At 43.4% G+C, this 17,600-nt stretch overlaps 1 long non-coding RNA gene across 1 annotated transcript; it reads left to right on the top strand.

The window, feature by feature from the left end:
• The first annotated feature begins 9,369 nt into the window (after positions 1 to 9,369).
• LOC148109428 (uncharacterized) lies at positions 9,370 to 17,073 on the top strand. The gene is made up of 3 exons (XR_015725628.1): positions 9,370 to 9,633; positions 15,524 to 15,634; positions 17,014 to 17,073. It is a non-coding gene; the product is annotated as an uncharacterized LOC148109428 (long non-coding RNA).
• The last annotated feature ends 527 nt before the right edge of the window (positions 17,074 to 17,600 follow it).

Raw genomic sequence — 17,600 nt, 5'->3', positions numbered from 1 at the left:
ATTCATTCTCTATCTGGACCAAACTTTGCACCTTTCTTTTTTAGGAACTTGGGCGGGAGCGGTGGGGGGGGGTGTGCAAAGCTCCGGGGTTAACGCTTTCAGAGCCGTGGCGGAAAGAACCGCCGGGAGAGGTGGGGGCTGGGGGCGGGGCGGGGATGTCTGGCCCTCCCGGCGCGGGGGGTGGGGGGGAGGGTAGAGAAGCCACCAGGCTGCGGAACAAGGAGGCTACTGTCTGTGCGCGGCCCTGAGGTTTCCTGGCCGCTTCCCGCCAGCGGGCGGCCTCCTGGCAGCGGCCACCGGCGGTGGGAGGGCCGGGCGCACGCTGGGGAGCTGCGGTGCCGGTCTCCTCCGCCCTGCGCGGCCGCTGCAGCCAAGATCGGGGCGCAGCCGGGCGTGCGTCCCACACCCTTTATCCGCTCGTGTCTGACCCCTTCTCGGCGGGTTCTGAGAGCTCCAATAACAAGGCCTCGCCTTTCTGCACCGCATTGTCTCGGAGCCCTGTTGGGAGCAATCCCGAATCTCCAAGGTTACGGAGACCGTGCCAAAGGAACTTCTCTCACTTCTGTCTGGTTCCAGAGCCAGGGCTTTCCCCCCATTCACTTCTCCTTGTCTGGGGTGGTGAGAGCCAGAGAGAATCGGCCCAGGAAAAACTTCCTGCCTCGGACAGGAAAAAAAGCTGCAGGCTGTGGGATATCTTGGCCCCTGTTTTCCTCATCGGCGCCCTCATCATCAAAGGGCTCTTGGGAACCTTAGGGCCTTACATCCTGAATGACCTCTTCAAGGTTGGTCATTCCAGGGCCGCGGACTGTTGACTGAAGTTTGGTGGTTGCATAAAGGGCTCTTGTCTTCCTCCCTCATTCCCACAAGCTGCTCCTCTGAAAGTTGGACCCGCGAATTTCTCAAGTGTTCATCTGGTCCTGAGGTCCTGAGAGGTCCTGTGTTCACCTATTAGTTCTCAGATTTTCACCAGATGCTGAAACCATCACTGCAGAGCTGGCTTCCCCCGCAGGGCCGAGTGTTCAGTTATCATCACAGTTCAAGGATGGAAGGTGATACATCAGCAGAGGGTCCCCCCCCCCCGGGGGGGGTATTGCCCACAGGGATCAGAGCATCTACCCCTTCAAATGGACAGGCTTCCACCAGGAGTTCAAAGGGGATCGACAGACAGAGAAGGACATATTTAGAGGAGAAGAATGTCAGCTCTTCTGTTCTGTGAATCACAAAAGACAGAGGGTCTTATTCACTGTTGCCTCCCCGGGGGGCTAGAGCTTAGCAGAATGATGGTTTCTCAAGTGAACTATGAATGAATGAAGGCCAGTGAGTGAGGACAAAGCTGCGGGACTCCAGACCTGCCCCTCGACCTCTGAACTTTGGTGTTAACTTCTACAGCCTGAGCCGCTAACACAGACTTATCCTGGGACTCAAGTCAACTCCAGTGTTAGTAGTAAGGTGCTCTATAAATGACAGTAGTATTGTTTTTATTAGGGTGATGTGTGTCTAGGAGATTATTTGAAGGCACTTTTCTTGGGATGTAATAGAATGCCAAAATGCAGGAGCCAAAGCTTGGAGAAAACAGGCACTGAGTGCTGCAGTGTTCACGGGAAATTCCGTGTCTCTCTCAGCCTCAGTTCCCTCGCTTGTAAGAGAAAAATAATACCGATATTACAGAAATGTGAGAGGGAACAAATGAAAGCATTTCACAAGTATTTTACATAAATGCGGGTCATCACAAGTGGTCAGCATTACACAGATTAGCACATGAAGATAACTCAGCAAAATGCCCGGCTTCTAGGAAATACTGACTGCATCGTGGCTATGATTGTTCTAGAGATACCTAGACACTGGTCTTTGCAGCCAGACACCTAGCTTTGAACCCCAGATCTGCTACATCCCGGCTCTGTGACCTCAGGCAAGTTTTCCCTAACCTATTTGCGTTTCTGTTTTGTTTCCTTATCCGTATAATGGGGATAAAAGTTACACCTCCCTCAGCGGATTATAAAGGTTATTAATGAGGGTTAAATTGAATAAAACAGGTAAAGCACCCCAAATGGTGTCTAGCACATAGAAAACGCTCCTTACCTGCTAGCTATTATTATTATTCTTATCTGAGGTTCTCATAGGGACATTTGTATAAGCACAAGGTGAGTCGAGATTATAAACTCCTAAGGACAGAAATCCCGTATCTTCCCGTGGTATTCCTTGAAGCTTTTAGGCTCAGTGTCTGGCTCTCTATAACTATTGGAGTTACTATAAACAGTAATAGGAGTGGTAGTGTGTGGTTGGTCTGTGTGTGGTGGGGGGAGGTGTAATTACCTGTAATCTTGAGAAAAGCCGGGGCAGCATTTTTCTAGAATCACAAGATCGACTGTCTATTGACTGTGTATTTCAGGGCCTGAGTGTGGGTCATTTATTAATCATTGACTGACAGGAAGCAGACAGACACTGTGAGTTATCGGTCACGTCATTTGTTTTATTCCTGGGGCAATCTGGCTGATGCCCCTGGGTCCTCCCATGTGACCCACCACTACCGGCAGCAGGCCCAGCACACTCCGAAGCTTGAATTAGAATGGACCCAGGGATCTGGGACTGAACCCAAAGGGGGTGTTCTAACACTACCTTGGCAGACTCCATTCATCTTCCTGTGACAGAGACCGCTGGTGACATTAAAAGGAGTGTCCCGTAAATTTAACCTGTTCCTGGTCACCAGATATGCGTGACGCTGACTTTCTCGGCGACATCTCATCAGATAAGTCTCATCTTCTCTTGCCTGAACCCTTTCGACTTGGGCCCTGTGTCGAATTCACTCCCTGTATTTCTGATCGTCCCTGCCTCCATTTTTGCCCCTCCCAAGGCTGAGAAAAACAGGGCCCGAGTAGTGGGAGCTCCCGTGGGAAAAGCACTCCATCTCTTTAGCACGGCAGCCAAGGGCACTTCAGCCCTCATTGGGATGGACATGCCTGAAACTCAGGACAGGAATAGGTTTAGGTCATTTGGGAGACAAGGCAGGTCCTGGGCTCTGAAGCGACTGATCAAGTGTCTGGATCATCTTGCCCCTAAGTCCTCTCACCTGAAAATTGGAAATTGGAAATACTAGTTCTGAAATTATGTAAATGAAAGGTTTTAACTTGAAGAATAAAAACATACTCCTTGTTATTTCATTGTTATTAAAAGGAAGCCTTTCCTGGGGTACCTGGGTGGCTCAGTCAGTTAAGCGTCTGCCTTCGGCTCAGGTCATGATCCCAGGGTCCTAGGATCAAGCCCTGCATCAGGCTCCCTGCTCGTCAGGGAGCCTGCTTCTCCCTTCCCCCCACCACCCCACTTGTGCTCTCTTACTCTCTAGTTCTCACTCTCTCTCAAATAAATAAATAAAATCTTAAAAAAAAAAAAAAAAAGGAAGCCTTTTCTGATTTCATAGGAGAAAGAACAGAGAAAGGAGAAATACCACGCAGCCAGCCTATTGATTTTCTCTTATTTTATTCATTGTTGCCAATTTCTTCACTAACAAACACGATTTTTTGACAATATCAGTAGTCTAGACAAAAGCTATTTGACTCATACGGTGTTACCGACTACAGGCAGGAGTGGATGTGTCCTGGCTTTACCCCAATAAGCTGCAGAAAGGCAAGGTCGTAGAGCTGAAGCACTTTCTGATTAAGTCATCAGTGGCATCAGGGTCTGCTTGACAGTGTCAGACCAGGTGTCAGTGGGCATAGCTACGCCCCCCTCAGTGGTGACACCAGCATCATCACTCATGCAATTATAACAACTGTTTCATTGGCAGCTGGCAATCCAGCAATCACACAACTACGTAAATACAAATAGAACAGGTGCTACGTGGAAAAAAAAATTAGAGGAGGAGCACCTGACCCCGCGGACTTTCAACAGTGGTGAGAAGGCCGTGTAGGAGGGAGAACATTTGAGCAGGGAGGACAGGCAGGAAGCAAGGTGTGATTGGAATGAACCTGAAGCAGCTGAGGATGGCTGGTGCGTGGAGAGCAGGGCGCCGCGTGGACTGCAAGAGGTTGGAGAGGTGAGTGGACAGTGGTCAGGCTGCAAAGTGTCATCGAGTCTCGTCTTTTTTCCAGAGGACCACAGGAAGCACTGGAGGGTGTTAAGCCCGAGAGTGACTTGATCAGTATGGCTGCCATGAAGTGGGATTCTTTGAACTTCACCCTGCCAGCTTCTTAGGGTTATGGGTCCAAGCCAAGGCATGCAGGGAAAGGCCCTGTGAAACTAAAAATCACAGCATAAATGCAAGAGTGTTTGTATTAGTTTAACTAATGGTAAAAATTCAAATAGTGTGGATACCTATAGAATGAAGGGTCAGTCTGCATTTCACTTCAGACGTCCCCCCCCTTGACAAAAACTGCTTTCGAGAGGTGCTAAATGATTTCCCAAAGACGTAATTATTCTTAATATTAATCATACCACTTTCGGAGGGGGCGGGGATCAGTAAAACCAGTTAATATTATTCCCTGGAACCCCTGTCTCTGGCATGGGAAAGAGCCCTGCACATTTTAAATGCGAAGCCTGGTCTTTCAAAATGAGATCTATAAGGAGAGCTGCCTCGTTTACAATGCAGCCCTCAGCAACTTCTATGGGCGTATCAAGAAGTGGAGGGGAGAAATATGTCTTAGTCCAGTCCGGCTGCCGCGGTATCAGGACACCATATAGACTGGGGGGCTTCAACAACAGATGTTTATTTTCTTACAGTTCTGGAGGCCAGGAGTCCAAGATCAGGGTGTCAGCCTCCGGTGAGTCCTCGCTTCCTAGCTTGTATGTGGCCACCATCTCCCTGTGTGCTCACATAACCTCTCCTTTGTGCCTTTTGCGAGAGAGAGATCTGTCTTCCTCTTCTTAAAAGGCCACCCATCTTATTGAACTAAGGTTCCACCCTCATGAGCTCTTTTATTCTTAATTTCCTCCTAGAAGCCCTTTCTCCAAATTCAGGCCCATCGGTGGCTAGGGCTTCAACCTATGAACTGTAGCGGGGAGGGAAAGAGGGGTGCAACTCGATCCGATCCTTAGCAGCACAGTTCTACCCTTGTCTCTCTAGACTCATAATCCCGTGCTTAAATTTCCAGGAAAGTTATGCTTTCGCCACATAGAGCTCCCTGAACGTTATAGATGTAAAACTGTAAGGTCAGTCTTTTTCTCTCCCTCCAATTTCTTTTTTCCTCCTTTTTTGTACTTTCTTTCCCCCTCTTCCATCTAATGAATAGCTTCCGTGGTTCTGGCAGTTCTGATTAATGCCTACATCACTTTCTAGAATGCATGACCCACTTACGGATTCTGGTTTCTCTGACTGTATGAGGTCGGGAAGCTACTCACTAGGAGGAAGTCTTGTGCATTCTTTGATAAAGGCTGTTAATAGAAGAGCTCCATATGTCAAGCCTTTCTAGACATGCAACGCGCAAATTTCCTCTTTGAAATTTCTGTCAAAGTTTGTGACAAATTCCTGATACCCTGGGTGGGGAAGTTGGGAAAAAGGAACAAAAGTCTCAACAGACCATAATAGAGTATCTGTGTTCTCAGCAGCCCAAGGAGGGGACATAACCCCCTGCTTATAAACACTTTGACCTTGTCTGCCAATCGCTCTTGTCACTTCAACTAGGGTTTCCTTAAACTCAGATATCAATCTAGTGCCTACCCATTCCCAAGAAATTTGGTTCCTTCACTAAGCAGGGATGCATATCCCAAACCACTACTCGCCCAGAGGCTTCTGAGCAAATAAATGTTTATATCCGAAGAGCGTTAGGGAATACTGCATACACACTCAGAGTTCCTCTTCAAAAATCCGCCAGGAAATTTGGTCACCTCTATTGTCAATGCAAAGATTCTCCCCCTTCCCTGGCCCCTCTGTTACTTGTCTGCACCTGGTTCATACAAATACAATAGATAAGAACCCTCAGAACTATTCTCTTGATAGTCAATTAGGTGCTTCTATCTGGGAAACTCCCCTCCTCTAACTAAAACAAACCTTTAGAAACAAAGCTTTTGATGAGATAGTCTTCAGAGAAACTAGCCCTCAAGAGAGAATTGCTTCCTGAAATAGGAGTTTGCCTATAAAAGGCTTAGCCCAATGGAGCCTCTCATGGTGAAGATAAACTAAAGAGGGGAATATAGTTATTTAACATTCAGCTGAAGGAACATCATTAACAAAACCGGGAAAGAAAGTCTGTTTCACTACAAATAAAGTAACGTATCATTCATTTATTCAACAAATATTTACTTAGTACCTAGTAGCTGCCAGACATTGTACCCCTGACACAGGCAGAAATAGTTCCAACACATTTGAAGCTTCTGGTCAGGTTAGGGCAAGAGAGTAATGAGGTAAACCTGGAAATAAACTCTTCAGACGGTGGATAAGTTAACTGCAGAGGGTGGTTAAGAGAGTTGAAGTCCATACTAGTTAGTATAATGGTGTATAGCTAAGAAGGAGCCCCTTTAGCTGAGCTTCTCAGGGAAGAGCTCTCTGAAGAAGCAACTTCTGATCGGACAGTGGAATGATGAGGCCTATTGTAGGAGGTGGCGTCAAAGTCTTCCAGATGAAGCCAAGAATAAGTGGGGTACCCCAGATGAGAGATGTCTGTGGGTAGAGCTAAGGGAACAAGAGAGAGATTTAAACCACTGGTGGCCAGAGGGGTGGTCAGGACAAAACCATGCAGTGTCAAGAGGGTCAGAGTAAAGACTGAGCACTCTAGTTGAAGGGCAGGGAAGCCACTGGCCTATCTTAAGATGCGGGTGAAGTGATTTGACGTACATGCAAAAGATGGTGTTTTGATGGTGGTAATGCAGCCTGAACGGTAGCAGGAGGACCACAAGAAGTGGGAAGGTAGTTGTCACCAGGATAATCATCATCAAACCCTTAGGTCTTGAGATGTGTATTTTTTGATAAAGTCTTTTAATAAAAGAGCTCAATTACATTAAATAGTATATCTTGAGCAGAGGAAAACATATGTCAAGCCTTTCTGCACATGCGACACACACTACAATTTCCTCGTTGAAATGTCTGTCAAAGGTTGTGCCAAATTCCTGATGTCTCTGGGTGGGGAAGTTGGGAAAAAGGAACAAAAGTCTCAACAGACCATAACAGAGTGTTGTTCTCAGCAGCCCGAGGAGAGGACATAACTCCTTAGCTCCGCCATTTATATCCAAGTGTTTTTGGTCAAATCACTTAGTTTCTCTGAGCCTATGATTTCATCGCCTATACCATGAATATTCTAGTTACCTAAAGAAGCTGTACATACTTCCTAAGGATACCAGGAGAATCAGATAATGTATGTGAAAGAGCTCATTAGTCCTAAAGTGCTATATAAATTTCCAATACTACTAATAAAGGATCTTTCCTTGGATCCTATGTTTGGAGTGACTAACATGTCAGAAGAGTACAAGCGAGCTAAATGGCAAAATAAGCAAATAGGCAAAAAAGAAGCATTTATGCTAAGACTACATAAACTTTTACATTTTTTTAAAGTTTCTACATATTTTTCTAGATACTTGAGGTTTAATTGTTCCAAAGTAATGGTAATATAATTAATAAATAATAATAATAATGACATTTTTGAATGCCTACAATTTCTTTTCTTTTTTTTAATGATTTTTTATTATATTATGTTAGTCACCATACAGTACATCCCCGGTTTCCGATGTAAGGCTCGATGATTCATTAGTTGCGTATAACACCCAGTGCACCATGCAATACGTGCCCTCCTTACTACCCATCACCGGTCTATCCCAGTCCCCCACCCCCTCCCCTCTGAAGTCCTCAGTTTGTTTCTCATAGTCCATAGTCTCATGTTTCATTCCCCCTTCTGATTACCCCCCTTTCTTTATCCCTTTCTTCCCCTACCGATCATCCTAGTTCTTATGTTCCATAGATGAGAGAAATCATATGATAGTTGTCTTTCTCTGCTTAACTTATTTCACTTAGCATTATCTCCTCCAGTGCTGTCCATGTTGCAGCAAATGTTGAGAACTCGTTCTTTCTGATAGCTGAGTAATATTCCATTGTATATATGGACCATAACGTCTTAATCCAGTCATCTGTTGAAGGGCATCTCGGCTCCTTCCACGATTTAGCTATTGTGGACATTGCTGCTATGAGCATTGGGGTGCATATGGCCCTTCTCTTTACTACGTCTGTATCTTTGGGGTAAACACCCAGTAGTGCAATGGCTGGGTCATAGGGTAGCTCCATTTTTAACTTTTTAAGGGACCTCCACACTGTTTTCCAGAGTGGCTGTACCAACTTGCATTCCCACCAACAATTGAATGCCTACAATTTCTAAGACACTGTGCTAAGTGTCTTATATTTATTGGCTTCCATGATATAGAACTATTCTTCCCATTTTACTAAAAGGAGGACTGAGGCTCTGAGAAGTTAAGTAACTTGCACAAGATCAAGAGCTAATGAATGGATTTGAGTCCAGAGAGTCTAATTCCAAAGCCTTAACTACTAGCTCTGCTGCTTATAATAAATTTGAGGATTTTCTGAAGTTGAAAGTAAACTCTGTCCTGCAGAATAATTAGATATTTGGTATATGTTGGGAACAGCCAACAGTTAAAAGTAGATAAAGTTTAGCTTCTCTTCTTAGATCAAAATCTGCTATATGTACAAATATATTTATTAACAAGAAAACCCCCAGTGGTCACACAATATGAATTTATACTTTGACGAAGTCTCAGCTCTCATCAGATTTTTAGTTTTCTTTTTTTTTTTTTTTAAGATTTTATGTATTTATTTGACAGAGAGATAGACAGCCAGCGAGAGAGGGAACACAAGCAGGGGGAGTGGGAGAGGAAGAAGCAAGCTCATAGCAGAGGAGCCTGATGTGGGGCTCAATCCCAGAACGCCGGGATCATGCCCTGAGCCGAAGGCAGACACCTAACAACTGCGCCACCCAGGTGCCCCAGATTTTTAGTTTTCTAACCACAGTTTGTGTTATAGGTTGACCTGAAACAACTGTGACAATATTCAGTGGGAAGAAGCAGCCACAAGAATACAGCACAGTTCAGGAATCAAACCTAGGGCACATATCCTAAAAATATTTTACTCCTAAATATCTTACTGTTTTGGATACTATCGAAAAGATCGCTATTGTAATTTCTCTTTCAGATAGTTCATTGTTTGTGATAGAAATGCAATTGATTTTCGTATGTTTTTTTTTGTACCCTGCACCTTTACTGAACTTGTTCTAATGGATTTTTGGTGGACTCTTTAGGGTTTTCTGTATATAAGACCATAACATCTGTAAACAGAGATCATTTTATTTCTTCCTTTCCAATTTAGAACCAATTTTTTCCTTTTCTTAATTGTTGTAGCTAGAACTTTCAGTACTATGTTGAATAGAAGTGGTGAGACTGAGGATCTCCTTTTCCTGCTCCTACAGAAAAGTCAAACCACTGACTATGATAACTGGTACCAAGGAAACACAAAGGATCATAGGAGTGTACATCCCAACAAACTGGACAACCTAGAAGAAATGGGAAAATTCTTAGAAACATACAACCTGCTAAGACTGAATCAGGAAGAAAATGAAAGTCTAAACATATCAGTTGCTAGTAAGAAGATCAAATCAGTAATAAAAAATCTCCCAACAAATACAAGCCTAGGACCAGATGGCTTCACGGGTAAGTTATATCAAACATGAAGAATTAATGCCAATCCTTCTCAAATTCTTCCAAAAAATTTAAGAGAAAGGAACACTTCCAAACTCATTATCTGAGGTCAGCCTTATACCAAAACCAAACAAGGATGCTACAAGAAAAGAAAGGTATAGGCCAATATCCCAGATAAGAATTGATGCAAAAATCCTCAACACAATATTAGCAAACTGAATTCAACAGCATATTAAAAGGATCCTACACCATGATCAAGTGGGATTTATCCCTGGGATGCCAGAATGTCTCAACTTAGGCAAATCAATAAGCTACATTAACAGAGAGGAGAATAAAAACCATAATATCATTCAATAGATGCAGAAAAAGCATTTGACAAAATTCAGCATCTTTTCATGATTAAAAAAAAAACACCTCTCCACAAACTGGGTATAGAAGGAAAGGATTTCAGCATAATAAAGGCCATGTATAGACCAGCCCACAGCTGTCATCACACTCGCCAATTCTAAAAAGAAAGGGCAATGAACTGGCTATATTCTGTATTCCTTCAAGGGGAGAGAGGGTGTTAAAATACTTTAGTCCAGTGTTTCTCCACTTATCTTTTCATTATTCCCCTCAAGGAGAAAACTAAGTTAATTGAACTCAATTTAAAGAGAGAAATTAGATACTAAAGCGTAAGATTTTTTCAAGTAGGGTTGTGCTTTTGAGAAACATAAAACCCTTGCAATAGCTCAGACTTTTTTCACCCCACCCCTTGTAACAAATTGTGCCCCCTGTGGAATATATTGCTCCCACCAAGAATGCATGCGTTAGCCAACCCAGTTCCTCGAATACCTATAATTTCACCATAAATAAGAGCACATTATACCACCATCATGTTAAATAAGAGAGTCTGGTGGTGCCAGGAGATGGATAGGGCTGAATCCTTGGAATATGGACCTTCACATGAAATGCTGATTTACCTCCTGAAAGTGGGGATCCTGGTTAAGTCAACTGTCTATCTGTAGAGACTAGATTAACCTGACTAATGTGTATATAACATCATACTGGGTGGATATATTTTAAAATAAATTACAGACATAACAACAAGAACCCAGAGCAAGGGAGTGGACAGAAGGAAGAGTCATGTGCAAGGAGTAGCTCAGAATACAAGAGAGAACACATAGGATTTGGCTCTGGAGGAATATAAGCAGTGCGTGAACGAAAAATAACCCAAATCCTGTCACTAACGTTTGTCCACAGATTCATGAAATGGACTTTGAAGGTTCCTGTTTCTGTAGGTGCCACATGGCAGTCAGTGAGAATTAGGCAGGTGGGAGCTGTGGAACCCGAGAACAGTTAGGGTCACCCTCGGGGTTCCAGTAGGAAGGACATTATCTGTGCTATGATTTCTTCTCTCAAGAGGCATATTGCTTCTGCTGGGAGGAGTTCCAGTAGAGGCCAAGGCACCCTTGCACTTTGAAACCAGACCAACTGGGAGGACTTTGCACAGTGGGACCAAAGGCCAGACCTAGACATGATGGCTTAGTGGTTCTAACTCCGGTCAGTGCCCAGCAGGGATGCTCTTGTCATGAGCAAGCCTCATGGCTGGGGCTTTCAAATTCATGAAAGCTGTGGGGCTTCTGGCCAAAAAAGTGTACAGCAACTCACATAAATTTTGCATTGAATTTCAGAAGCTTCCTGGCCTCTGACTCTAGGACAGAATTTGATTGGGAATATGATGAAACTCTTTTCTGCTAAGTTTTAAAGAGATATTTGTACCTTGGTTACTCATCATATTGTTGTATTATCATTTGTTGTATTTCAATATCTATATTTCCTGGGTTCTTGTCTAAGTACCGATCCTGAATTTTCAACGTTAAATATATGAGGGTTGTTTTCTCCTCCCTGGGGCATCATTTTACTGACCGAGACTATAAATGGGCTCGCCCTTGGAAATTGTGTACACTCAGAACAGCTTGGATCTCAGGGCAGCTGACTCTGCTTGGCAGGTGCGGGATGTGTGGTTGAGTCATCCTAGAATCTCAAAGAGATATTTGTTAGAGGGAGCGGCAAACAGTGACTGATTCAGTAGCCCCTTGGTTTCCAAACAACCTGGTACTTACCACAGTTTACATTTGAAGGAAACTCGGCTGTTCCTTTCGTGGTTGTTAGACGTAGGGGAGAAGAAAGGAACGCAAAAGCAGAAGTCTCAAGGGGCAAGCACAGTGAGAAGTGTGGAAGAGGGGGTTTTGGTCACCTTTAAAAAAAACAAAAAAACCCATGTAAGATAAGTTTCGGATAGCATAGGATGAAGATCTGGCAGTTTAGTAGCGAATGTGGTCAAGTCATCTGGGGCCCTTGGAGATGAAAAGCAATATAGCCAAGTGTCGCTCTGGCTTTGAAACTGGACTGCCTGTGTTTGAGAACCTGCTGCCTTGCTCTATGTGCTTCCATTTCTCTGAAATCTCGGTTTCTCTATCTGTATGATGGGGAGGCTAATAACATTATTTATTTCTTAAAATTGTTCCGAGTATTAAGTGGGCAATTATCTGCAAGGTGTTTAGAACAATGCCTGGCAAGCAGGGAGCTCTCTGCAAACATCAGCACTTACCTCTAATCAAGTCCATTGATGTATTGCTTTAGAATGATGGTGCCTTAGGCTGGGGGTCATGACTGTCTAGGCCATTGAATGGAGAGATTTTATAGTTTCGAAGACTGTTGGTGCTACCTGTTTAAAAGTATAAATATTCAAAATAAAAAGTCTTATGGCAGCCTCTGGAACACGTGTCCCCAAGTGCCTACGGTGTGTTCAGCCCTGCACGAAGCACCGTGAAAACCGACCAGCAGCAGATGTCCATGTGTCTTCCTTGTCTTCCGGGAGTTGATGACTCGGTCTCTTAATCAGAGCTTGGCTACACATGCTCTTTAAAAAGTTACAGGAGGGACGTGGTGCCGGAGGTCAGAAGGCATAGTGATATAAACATGGAATGAAGTCTTTAGGGGTTTAGGGCGTCTGAAAGATGCACTTGAAATGGGATTGCATGTGTGTGTTGCAGGGACGCCTGGAACAGCTTCCTGAAAGAGAGGGGCTTTGAAAGATTAGCAGGCCTTTGAGAGGCAGAGGAGAGAAGGAAGTGGATTCCAGGCAGGAAACACCAGGCTCTTGAAGACCCAGGGACAGGCAGGGGTGTTGTGTGGCAGTGGTGGGATGAAGCCGCACCGCCTGCTGCTTGGTCCCTGCAGAGGGAGGGCGAGCAGCACCGCTGGGAGAGGACCTTGTCATGGGTGGAGCTGCGGGGAAGGAAGAAGCCGAAGGAGTGCGGAGGATTCTGAGTGCCAGCTGCTACTCTTGCTTTATGAGCAGTGGAGGCTCACGTTTTTGAGATACCAGTGAAGACACCATTTGCAAACCACATCATTCTTTTTAAAGCACTTTACATCATCCTTTATTTCATTTAGTACTTAACGCAAGACAGTGCAGTAGATAAGGGAGCCATTATTTGCCTCGTATCTGCCTACCCATGCCACACACATTGCAAATACAGCAGAAAATCCAGAGATTGTCCTGTTCACACCCAGATAAAAGTTAGGGGGAAGACGACAGGATGATGAGGACCACACGGGACCACTCTGCAAAGTTCCTCGTTTGGGAACAGAGTCTGCTCTTCTTTCAAACTGTGTCAAAAGTTGAAATAGGAATGATGTTCTTATTCATAAAGTATATCTGCACGGGCACAGCACCTTTAAATATACCCTATCGTTTTATCATTTAAGCCAGGAGACCAAATCTGACATGTGCACAGTGTTTTTAAGTGAATAAAATATCAGTAGATCATTTAATCATTTAATCCTCCCAATAACTGACAGGTAGATTGGCTAAAATATGACGGTATTTCTATGATGAGGAAAGTAGCACTGGGAGGACCAGTGACCAGCCCAGGGTGGTACAGTCAGCAAGAAATGGGCTAAAAATTAAATCAAGAGCTCCCCTGCTTGTGCTCTCTCTTGCTCACATGCTCTTACTCTCAAATAAATAAATAAATAAATAAAAATCTTTAAAAAAAAAAAAGAGTTTGAACCGTTTCAAAACTGTCATACTCCATCATATTTTTATTACTTTTTAATTGAAGAGTAATTGATATGCAATAATGTATTTGTTTCAGGTATACAACATAATGATTTGATATTTATATACATTACATTATTTTTTTAAAGATTTTATTTATTTGAGAGAGAGAGAGAGCAAGTGAGCACAAGCAGGGGCAGTGGGCAGAAGGAGAGAGAGAGAAGCAGACTCCCCACTGAGCAGGGAGCCTGACGCGGGGCTTGGTCCCAGGAACCTGAGATCATGACCTTGAGCCGAAGGCAACCGCTTAACCAACTGAGCCACGCAGGCGCCCCTACGTTATGTTCTTTTGCAAGCTGTTTCTGTTTAACTCAATTCCATCATTCGATAGTAATCTTCTGTAGACTAAGGTGATTTTCAACTCTTATTAGAATTCTTTCTTTCCTGTGTTTTTGAGGCCTGTGGGCAGGTGCCAGGATGGAAGACTACAGGTGGCTCATCTGATACGGGGCTGGCTCTCTGCGTGGTGCAAAAACTGGTTAATAGCTAAAGGACTCTGCCCACTGACTTGACTGTGAGACGTGTTGCACTTTGTTGATTCTTTGGCCCACATTCCTCTCCTCCCATCTTCCACTCCTTTCACTCCCAGGCTGGAGCAGCAGACAGAGTCTGACCCTGGAACTCTAACTTCTCTGGCTAAATACCCATCTGCGTCAAAGTGGTGTTGGCTTTGGCGCCTGGGTGGCTGGACTTGAGACTGTCCTCCGGCAGCTGAGATGATTTCTTTCTAATGGTTTCTTGACCTGTGAAACCAAAAGAAAGTTATTTTTGCTTAGAGACCTCAACATGTCAATGGGGAATTTGGTTTTAGACATTTTCTAATGCGCTATTCACTTCTTCAGAAATGAGAAAAGCTAAATCGTTTTCAAAGAAGTGACTTGACAGGTTGGCACATGGGCTTATGGGCCGACAGCTGAGTCCATGCTGTCCAGGGCATAGTTGTCTAAATGACACAGGGAAACCAATCCTCCCCTGGTGTTTTGCATTACCTATAAGGCGAGCCTCCCACGGAGCAGTGGTGGATGTAAATTCTGGCACCCATACAAAAATGTTGAGGAACATTTGCAATCTCTTTAGAACGTTGTAAAGTTAACAGCTTACCTTGGGAAGGAACTGCTAGAATGGCTCATCCAAATCAAACTGAAAGGAGTAACTGCCTTTGGTAGAGATTAACTAGTGTGGTGGGGAAAGCCGTAGATGGGTACTGACCAAATGGTCCATGAGATATTCCTATGTAGTCCAAGGAGTAGTATTCTCCTCTGAAACTATTGCTAGTTAGCACTCAAAATTAAGTTTTGTTGAGTGATGGATGGGTGCCCATTGCATTCATCACCAGGGCATTATCGAAAACTTTCTTTTTGTGTGGAAGGCCCATTACCCAACGCATTTGTTCCTATGTTCAGTCAAGAAATATTATAAGAACCTTCTAGGTGCCAAGCACTATACTCTAGATATCACAGATATGAATAAGTCAGGGTTCACATGTTCAAGGAATTTATAATCTAGTAGGGAAGACAGATAAGGAACAAGTTGAAACAGAAGGTGTAAAGACAAACACAGTGTTAATAGAGGGGGGAAAGCCCAGACCTGCAAGTCAAGGTGAGGGTCCAACAGTTAAAACAAACAAATAAATAACAAACAAACAGGAAATCAACTAGAATTCAATTCAGGAGTTACTGAATAAAATGATAAAAGTACTAAAAACTACAATCTTTTAAATATCCATGAAGTTCAGGTTCTTTTACATACGTTAGCTCAAATATCACATTTTAAAATACGCATTTTCCAAATTAGGAACCGAGACTCAAAAATGTACTCAAGCCCACAGAACGAACAATTGCCAGGACTCTCGGGTCAAGATATATCTGCCACTGAAGTTACTACCTACCGTGTACCATGTATGAGGTTGGTTCTTCATTAATGTATCAATTCTTTACGACTGCCTGCTCCTCTGATTGCCCACTGTCCCTGTGTCTCTGATTCCAACCTAATTCATGCATCACTTCAGGACACTCTCTCGACACATCCTGCATGCCTTTATTTTTTCACTGCGACCCTTGTCATCATCTACCATGCAATATACTCTATTTCATCATTTATAAGATTCCCCTTCATTCATATTTTTATATCTCTGAAGTTATTATACATCAAAATATCAATAGCATGGCAAAGTTTCTGATGTCTTCTTCTTTGTTTAGACATAAAAGTAACAGTGCATCTTCACGTTGATGGCATCTGAAATTCCTTAAATATGCAGTATTGTGCATATGTTATATTGCTTATTTTCTGTCTTCCTCCAGTAGAATATAAGCTCTAAGAGCGCAGGACTTTTGTCTGCCTTTTATATCTTGGTACTCCCATCTCCTGGAATGTTGTTGAATAAATTAATTACCGATTAGATACTGAGTGTCCACCCTGTATCCTGAGCTGTGTGAGGCGCTGGATATAGAGTGGGGAATAAAGTAGACATGGCCCTTACCCTCCTGGAAGAGATTCAAATGAAACAAACAAATAAATGTGCAATGTGAAGTGGGGGGTTGACAGAAGTGAAAATGTTGAAAGTGCTTGGAGGGAAAAAATGGGGTGCTTTCCAAATTTAGATTGGGAAGTCAGAGAGGCCCTCTCCAAGTTGATGTCAGAAGGGTGAAGGCAATAAAATCAAGAATCCAGACCATTGTGCTACCTGGCATATATAATAGCCAATCTTGACCAGCCCAGCCCAAAACATTTTCTCCCCTCTTGCAACAATGGATGGCACTCAGTGTATCTGCACGCACTTGTAGTTATATTTTTGCAGGTATCCTTTCTGTTCACCTAGGTTACAAATATATTCATCTTCTAGTTGAATAGAGAGGACACTGGATTAAGAGACAGCAAGCCTTGGTGGTAGTTCTAGCTTTGCTCCTACTTGACTATCAGAGAAGTTACGTAAACTCTCCAGGCTTCAGTACCTTTACCTGTAATACTAAGAGTTTACATTAGTTTACTAACACTTTAGAGATCCAACTCTAAAGTGCTACTGAGCTTTAACTTCTAAATTGTAGAATTTAATGGACTGTTATCAGTCCATTTTAATAAATAGTTATTGAGGACTTACTATGCTGGGCTGCTAACCTCTCTGCAGGGCACTGGAGGAATTGAGATGAAAAGAAGGGAAAAGGAACAATCCATTCATTTGACGGGTTTATGACCTTGAAGAGACTGATACATTGATGACTTCAGCATAATGTAGCATAGAATTTCCTCAGTTTCTGAACTTTAAACTACTATTCTTGCCTTTCCAGGTGTGAACAAAGTCCCCCTCTTAGTAAAGGCACTTAACTTGTCTGTCACCAACAGATGGGGTAAGTGGTCACATCACCTAGACACTGTTGCATTGGATTTGAGAGCTGTTAGGTGAGAGGGAGCTTTGAGAACTCAAATTGTTTGTAGGAAAATAAGTGGCTGTATGCCAGGGTAACATGGGAATTGAAAGTAAAGTTTGCTTTGTTCCACCTGGCAGAGGGTGAGAGTGGGAGTGCTGGTCTGGGGGTTGTCAAAGATGCTATTGAGGGAAGTTTGAAAGAAATTAATGTCTAAGGTTTTGAAGGAAGAATAGTAATTAAGGAGGCATATCAGTTGGCTAATCACCTTATATATTAGCCTTCGGTTGCAAAATAGACTATCCAACTAAAGATGGATTTGATAAGAAGTGCCATCTCTATTCCACATGATATAAAATACAGAGGTAGGGAAATTCCAGGTTTAGTTCAATGGCTTAAAATGTCATTGAAGACTGAAGCTCTTCTATCTTCTGCTCTGTCTTCCTCAGAATGTTAGTTTTTGTTCTTAAGCTTTTCTCCCTCATGATTGCAAGATGGCTGCCAAATCA

This window comes from Ursus americanus, chromosome 9, assembly GCF_024610735.1.
Source record: "Ursus americanus isolate L20-20 chromosome 9, mUrsAme1.1.p, whole genome shotgun sequence".
Classification (NCBI taxonomy): Eukaryota; Metazoa; Chordata; class Mammalia; order Carnivora; family Ursidae; genus Ursus; species Ursus americanus.
Note: the sequence above shows the minus strand (reverse complement) of the source record. Positions and strands in the feature narration are given on the sequence as shown.